The sequence below is a fragment of the Chiloscyllium punctatum genome, chromosome 29 (genome assembly GCF_047496795.1).
Source record: "Chiloscyllium punctatum isolate Juve2018m chromosome 29, sChiPun1.3, whole genome shotgun sequence".
Taxonomy (NCBI): domain Eukaryota; kingdom Metazoa; phylum Chordata; class Chondrichthyes; order Orectolobiformes; family Hemiscylliidae; genus Chiloscyllium; species Chiloscyllium punctatum.
This window is the reverse complement of record NC_092767.1, coordinates 72,993,361-73,001,653: the sequence shown is the minus strand read 5'-3', so window position 1 is coordinate 73,001,653 and position 8,293 is coordinate 72,993,361. Positions and strand designations below refer to the sequence as shown.

Here is an 8,293-nt window from a genome sequence, read left to right as displayed (position 1 = left end):
CAGCTGCCGGGATGAACCCATGAACCCGGAGCGAAAACTGTGAGGCCTTGAATTGGTGGACTATGATTGAGGTGCAAGTCATTTGCAGAACAAGCAGCAACAGAGATAAGAATTTGTAAAAAGGAAATGTCTGGTCACATTTTCACGTCACTAAAACCTTGATAATTAATCCTCCTTTAAGGAACCTGCGTTACATTGGGAAGACTTGGGGCTAGGGTGAGGGAGAGAGCAGATGTGTGAGAGACGGCGCACTAACTGGCATCACATTGGGAAGATTTTTCTTTTCTCACTCCCGACACTAGAATTGAATGGGTGGTTGTCTGTACTGAAGGGGTTACACAGAAGTGGAATGATGATAGGTCAGAACTGAACTGGGGATTTCCAAAAGGAAACCGATTTTTTTTTCTCTCTCTGTGTGTTTTCTGTCAACTTGTGGGAGAGGGACCGGCTCAGAAGAGGGACGAGATTAAGCACAGGGTGCTTTCCAGTGTTAGTAAATCAGTAAAGTCTGAAGGGTTTGACTGAGCCCGAGATAAAGCTGCCTTTCGGCCGAGCTGCACCATTCACACTGTCTCCCTTGATAGAAAGTACCAGTCCCGTGCCAGGGGTTAGTACAGACTTGGCGATGGCTGTGGATGAAGCTGGGTCCGAAGCAAGTGTCTCGATTTGATTTTCCAGCCCAACCCTGTTATACCACGACGGTTTTCTATAAGGTAATTGAATTCCTGCCTTCATTTAAGGTCGAGGTTAATCCGAAGCAAATGGGGAGGAATTCCCCTCGGTGCACAGGTGGAGAATGTGGGAGCCAGCTCAGGGAAAGCACGAGTGAACGAGGTGGTGGGTGTATTCTCGGGTTTGGCAAACCCGATTATCCGAATGACATGGGCGGGGAGTACTTCATTCGGAAAATCGAATGTTTGGATAACACAGTTTACCCCAGCATCAGGACCTTGAGATCTTGTTCAGATAATCTGAAATTCGGATAATTGCGTTTGTACAGTATTTGATTAGATTAGATTAGATTCCTTACAGCATGGAAACAGGCCCTTCAGCCCAACAGGTCCACAGCAACCCTCCGAAGAGTAACCCACCCAGACCCATTTCCCTCTGACTATGGGCAATTTAGCCTGGCCAATTCAGCTGACCCGCACATCTTGGGAACCTTGGACTGTGGGAGGAAACCGGAGCACCCGGAGCAAACCCACGCAGACATGGGGAGAACGTGCAAACTCCACACAGACAGTCATCCAAGACTGGAATCAAACCTGGGACCCTGGTGCTGTGAGGCAGCAGTGCTAACCACTGAGCCACCAGGATACTGGGGGACGGCTGACCTCCGACAGCAGTGCAGCACACCCCCAGCACTGACCCTCCAACAGTGTAGCACTCCCTCAGCACTGACCCTCTGACAGTGTAGCACTCCCTCAGCACTGACCCTCCGACAGTGCAGCACTCCCTCAGCACTGATCCTCCGACAGTGCAGCACTCCCTCAGCACTGACCCTCCGACAGTGCAGCACTCCCTCAGCACTGACCCTCCGACAGTGTGGCGCTTCCTCAGCACTGACCCTCCGACAGTGCAGCACACCCTCAGCACTGACCCTCTGACAGTGCCCACCCCCTCAGTACTGACCCTCCGACAGTGTGGCATTCCCTCAGCACTGACCCTCCGAGAATGCGGCACCCCCTCAGCACTGACCCTCCGACAGTGTGGCACTCCCTCAGCACTGACCCTCTGACAGTGCAGCACTCCCTCAGCACTGACCTCTGAAAGTGCGGCACTCCCTTAGCACTGACCCTCCGACAGTGCAACGATTCCTCAGCACTGACCCTCCGACAGTGCAGCATTCCCTCAGCACTGACCCTCTGACAGTGCCCACTCCCTCAGCACTGACCCTCTGACAGTGTGGCACTCCCTCAGCACTGACCCTCTGACAGTGCAGTACTCCCTCAGTGCTGACCCTCTGACAGTGCCCACTCCCTCAGCACTGACCCTCCGACAGTGTGGCACTCCCTCAGCACTGACCCTACAACAGCAGTGCAGCACTCCCTCAGCACTGACCCTCCGACAGTGCAGCACTCCCTCAGCACTGACCCTCTGACAGTGCAGCACTCCCTCAGCACTGACCCTCCGACAGTGCAGCACTCCCTCAGCACTGACCTGCAACAATGCGGCACTCCCTCAGCGCTGACCCTCCGACAGTGCAACGATTCCTCAGCACTGAGCTCCGACAGCAGTGCAGCACTCCCTCAGCACTGACTCTCCGACAGTGCAGCACTCCCTCAGCACTGATCCTCCAACAGTGCCCACTCGCTCAGCACTGACCCTCCGACAGTGCAGCACTCCCTCAGCACTGACCCTCCGACAATGCAGCATTCCCTCAGCACTGACCCTCTGACAGTGCGGCATTCCCTCAGCACTGACCCTCTGACAGTGCAACACTCCCTCAGTAATGGCCCTCTGACAGTGTGGCACTCCCTTAGTAATGGCCCTCTGACAGTGCGGCATTCCCTCAGTAATGGCCCTCTGACAGTGCAACACTCCCTCAGTAATGGCCCTCTGACAGTGCGGCACTCCCTCAGCACTGACCCTCTGACAGTGCGGCACTCCCTCAGCACTGACCCTCTGACAGTGCAGCACTCCCTCAGTAATGGCCCTCTGACAGTGCGGCATTCTCTCAGTAATGGCCCTCTGACAGTGCAGTACTCCCTCAGTGCTGACCCTCTGACAGTGCAGCACTCCCTCAGCACTGACCCTCTGACAGTGCGGCACTCCCTCAGTAATGGCCCTCTGACAGTGCGGCACTCCCTCAGTAATGGCCCTCTGACAGTGCGGCACTCCCTCAGTAATGGCCCTCTGACAGTGCAGCACTCCCTCAGCACTGACCCTCTGACAGTGCAGCACTCCCTCAGCACTGACCCTCCGACAGTGCGGCACTCCCTCAGTAATGGCCTTGTGAGCACATGTTGCTGACGGTGTCTGGATTGTGAGGAGAGTCTGTTGCATTCTGCCTCTGAGTCGGTTGTGTTTGCGACTGTCAGACGATGCCTTTGAAATGTTCATAGTTTGAATGCAACCGTTAAACAGCGATACCAGAGTAGGCCACTCGGCCCTTCAAATCTGCTCCCCGATTCCGTAGGATCATGGCTGTTCATCCAACTCCATCCGCTGTTCCCAGTTTCTCTCCCATTCCCTTTGATCCTTTTTGCCTTGAGAACACTATCCAAATCCTTCTTGAAAATATTCCATGTTTTGCCCTCAATCGCATTCTGTGACAGAGAATTCCCCAGGCTCCCCCCACTCTCTGGGTGGAGACATTTCTCCCTGTCCCAGTCCTACCCCGTCTCCTTAAACTGTGACCCCCCTCGTTCTTGACCCCTGGGTCACTAGGAATCCTGTGTGTCCCCTGTCCAGTCCAGTTCGAATTTTACAGATATCTACAAAGTCCACCCTCATTCTTCTGAACCCGAGAGGTTTAAATCTTAAGTTCAAATGGAAATGCATTGTGTCCTAAATGTGTTCAGTGTCATGGTCTTTGTGTGGTGTTTCTGTTCCCTGCCATGGCTCGGCAAATTGCACTCTCTTCATTACTTGTTGGAATATAGCATAGTACAGCACAGGGACAGGCCCTTCAGCCCACTATGTTGTCCCAAAGATGACATCAAGTTAAAATAATCTCCATTTAGCGATGTCGGTGTTGGCCCGGGGTGGACAAAGTTAAAAATCACACAATTATAGTCCAACAGATTTAATTGGAGGCACTAGCTTTCGGACCGCCTTACTACTCTCTCTGGGTAAAAAAATTTGCCCCTCACACCTCCTTTGAATTTGCCCCCTCTCACCTTAAATGCACGTTCCCCCCCCCCCCCCCCAGTATTAGATATTTCAACATGGGAGAAGGATTCTGACTTTCAGCCCTATCCACGTCTCTCGTAATTTTATAGATTTCGATCCTCTCAGCCTTTGCTGCTCCAGAAGAAAAATGGCCTAAGTTTGTCTAACCTCTCCTTATTCTATGTGGTATAGACAGGGAGGGTAGAGACAAGCTCTTTTTCCCAGGGTGAAGGAATCAATAACGAGAGGTCATGCTTCCTAGGTGAGAGGTGGAAAGTTTAAGGGGGGTACACGCGGTAAGTACTTCATACAGAGGGTGGTGGATATCTGAAACGTAGAGGTGGTAGAGGCAGGCACGGTAGATTCATTTAAGATGCGTCTGGACAGATGCAGAGTAGTGGGGAGCAGAGGGATACAGATGCTTAGGAATTGGGCGACAGGTTTAGACGGTGGATTTGGATAGGCTCAGGCTTGGAGGGCCGAAGGGCCTCTTCCTGGGCTGTACATTTTCTTTGTTCTTTGTTCTTTTGTACTGCAGGCAGCACTCTGTCAACTCCACAGCCACGTTTTTGTGACTTTAACTCATGGAGTGTTAGCCATCTCAAGATGGCGTGGAGCGAGCGCAGGAGAACGGGGTCCAGGGACGAGCAATGTCAGTGATGAAGAGAGTCTGGCGAAGGGGGGCTGCTGGAAGAGAAGAGATTTTCTTTGTGCCAAGGGGCTAGATCAAACCGATTGGGAGGAGCCATGTAAACGGTCCGTGAGGAAATGAGAATCAGAGACGGGGATCAGATCGAAATCGGCTGCAAAAAAAAGGAGCAAATTGTGATGTGCGAAAAGAGGTTTCTTCCCTGAGCGAGGGGTTGGGGTGCAGAATGTAGCAGGTTGTGTTGGGGTGTTCGGGAGGACATGAGGTGGCTGTGCAAGGGTGAAAGGTGAAGGCAGGAGACTGGCACTGGGTAATGATGCTCATTTACTGCAGCAGAGATGATGGGCTGAAAGGCCTCCTTCTGTACCGTGACACTTGTGTGATTCAGTGAAGGTGGGGGTGAGCTGCCATCTCAACCCCACTGCAGTCCATATGCTGTAGGTTGACCCACAATGCCCTTAGGGAGCTTGACCCAGTGGCTCAGTGGTTAGCACTGCTACCTCACAGCATCAGGGACCCGGGTTCGATCCCACCCTCAGGCAACTGCATGTGTAGAGTATTCTCCCCGTGTCTGCGTGGGTTTCCTCCGGGTGCTCCGGTTTCCTCCCACAGTCCAAAGATGTGCAGGTTAGGGTGGATTGGTCGTGCTAAATTGTCCCATAGTGCCCAGTGATGTGCAGGTTAGGGTGGATTGGCCATGCTACATTGTCCCATAGTACCCAGGGATGTGCAGGTTAGGATGGATTGGCTGTGCTAAATTGTCCCATAGTGCCCAGTGATGTGCAGGTTAGGGTGGATTGGCCGTGCTACATTGTCCCATAGTACCCAGGGATGTGCAGGTTAGGATGGATTGGCTGTGCTAAATTGTCCCATAGTGCCCAGTGATGTGCAGGTTAGGGTGGATTGGCCGTGCTACATTGTCCCATAGTACCCAGGGATGTGCAGGTTAGGATGGATTGGCTGTGCTAAATTGTCCCATAGTGCCCAGTGATGTGCAGGTTAGGGTGGATTGGCCATGCTACATTGTCCCATAGTACCCAGGGATGTGCAGATTAGGGTGGATTGGCTGTGCTAAATTGTTGTATAGTGTCCAGGGATGTGCAGGTTAGGGTGGATTGGCCATGCTAAATTGTCCCATAGTACCCAGGGATGCGCAGGTTAGGGTGGATTGGCTGTGCTAAATTGTTGTATAGTGTCCACGGATGTGCAGGTTAGGGTGGATTGGCCGTGCTAAATTGTCCCATAGTACCCAGGGATGTGCAGGTTAGGGTGGATTGGCTGTGCTAAATTGTTGTATAGTGTCCAGGGATGTGCAGGTTAGGGTGGATTGGCCGTGCTAAATTGTCCCATAGTACCCAGGGATGTGCAGGTTAGGGTGGATTGGCCATGCTAAATTGTCCCATAGTGTCCAGGGATGTGTGGGTTAGCCATAGGAAATGCGGGGATGGGGATGAGTGGGTCTGGGTGCGATGCTCTTCGGAGGGTCAGTGTGGACTTGATGGGCTGAAGTGACCAATTGCACATGTCCCATATTGTACTCAACCTGCCCCATGTTTGCCCCCTCGCTCGGCCTTTTCTGCCAATTACTGAGCTCGGTTCAGCAATAGCGAGTTTTGTCGCTTTCCAAAATAACCAGGGAAGGTCCTGTTTTGGTGCCAGGTTAAGCTCACTCATTCCGGGCGGCCGGGAGATGTGAATTTGGGATGGGGTATTCCGGGGCCTAGAGGGAAATGTCAGAGCTCAGCATCACTGGGCCTTTTGCACAGCCAGTGTATCATGGTATCCCTACAATGTGGAAACAGGCCCTTCGGCCCAACAAGTGACCTTTTGAAGAGTATCCCACCCAAACCCATTCCTCTGCATTTACTCCTGACTAATGCACCTAACTTACACATCCCTGAACACTACGGGACAATTTAGCATGGCCAATTCACCCTAACCTGCACATCTTTGGGACTGTGGGAGGAAACTGGAGCACCCAGAGGAAACCCACACACACACAGGGAGAACGTACAAACCACACACAGACAGTCACCCAAGGGTGGAATCGAACCTGGCGCCGTGAGGCAGCAGTGCTAACCACTGAGCCACTGCCATATGGAGTTGTTCCTTGTGCGTTTGCAAATGTCATTTGGAGACACTCCCCTGATCATCTTGACAATAAGCCCTCAGAGTTAAGCCGTTGTGCGTTGGGAAATGTTTAGTGAGGTGGAACCTGCCAGCACCGTGCTACCTGCTACCGACGGTGTATTTAGAGGGCAGGGTTATCCCTAATGGATAGAACGCAGCCTCCAACAGTGGAATAGCCTCCGTGGCTGCACAGAAGAAATGGTAGATTGGGCGAGAGACAGATGAAGGCGCAGTCAGCGCTTTGGGGAAAAAAAACAATGCAGCACCCTCCCACCGAGAGAAGACTTTTCGAACTGATGCACCTTTTGGTACATTCGCCACCCTTTGCCAGCTCCTGTGGGATTGCCCAAACCCCTCCAGGAGCCATCGATTAAACTCCAGGAAAGTGCAGTGGGCAAGAAGCAGGAGAAGCAACTAGGCGCCGTAAAGATGTAATCCTCTTTTAATTCCATTTTCTTTCAAGGTTTCTGTTTAATGAATTTAACTCAGACGAAAGTTGGATGGAAGGAAGTGTGTGGATCCCGAAAAGGCATAGTTCCTGGGTGCCTTGCTCAGAGTAGTTACAGTGTTGTGTTATCTGTTGGCATTTGGCTCATTGCTTAGCACTGTGGCCTCACAGCACCACGGTCCCAGGTTCGATTCCAGCCTCGGGCGACGGTCTGTTTGGAGTTTGCACATTCTCCCCGGGTCTGCATGGGTTTCCTCCCACAGTCCAAAAGCGTAGGGTGGATTGGCCATGCTAAATCACCCCATATTGTCCAGGGATGTGTGGGTTAGCTACAGGAATAGGGTGATGGGTCTGGGTGGGATGCTCTTAGGAGGGTTGATGTGGATTGGATGGGCTGATTGGCCTGCTTCTACAATGTAGGGATTCTATGATCTGAAGTGCCAGCAGAGGAACTATCCGTAGTTGTGATGGTTTTTTGAGAGTAGGTCATGGTGTAGAGTTGATGTTCTTTCAGAAAGTTGGATGCTCTGTGATAGCTGATTGAGACATGACAGAAACCAAGAGAACGCTGGAGAAACTGTGTAGGCTGGCCAGCACCCGTACAAAGCGAGAAAGCAAATCAGAGTTGATATTTGGAATCCAGAACTGAAGAAAGGTCAGTGGACTTGAAACGTGAAGTCTGTTTCTCTCTCCACAGACTCTGCCAGACCTGCTGAGTTTCTCCAGCATTTCCCTTGCTTGATTCAGGTCTGCAGTATATTGTCCAGATTAAGGCGGTACTTGTAGTGGTGAGTTTGGGAAGAAATCGATAGATTTCAGCCCTGGGGTGGCTCCCTCGAAAACTCCGCAGTATCTTCTCACCTTTTGCCGGTGAGTCAATGACCTGTGGATGAGTGATCACAGGATTCGACCCAGGACGACTGGGGACAGAGTCGGAAGATCTTCACCTTGTCAATGAACCTTTTAGCCAGTGTACTTCCCTTGTGTGACAGACTAAAGACAGGGAGTTGATGCAAGTGTTCTTTATTTAACTCTTTAGGTACCATGACTCAATACAAAACATGCATTCTTTGCAACATTTACATTTTGCTTCCTCTAACTTCCACTTTAACTAACTTCATTTAAGTTCACTTTAGAGCATAGAGCACAGGAACAGGCCCTTCGGCCCACAGTGTTATGTTGAACGTGATGCCAAATTAAACTAATCCCTTTTGCCTGCTCTTGGTCCATAT

General features: G+C 51.6%; 1 protein-coding gene across 1 annotated transcript in view; it reads left to right on the top strand.

Moving 5' to 3' along the window:
* The first annotated feature begins 650 nt into the window (after positions 1–650).
* LOC140454563 (TNF receptor-associated factor 3-like) overlaps positions 651–8,293 on the top strand; it is a 64,192-nt gene continuing 56,549 nt past the window's right edge. Inside the window, exon 1 of the mRNA XM_072549406.1 lies at positions 651–713. The gene's annotated coding sequence lies outside the window, so the exon portion shown is untranslated. The remainder of the gene's footprint in view (positions 714–8,293) is intronic.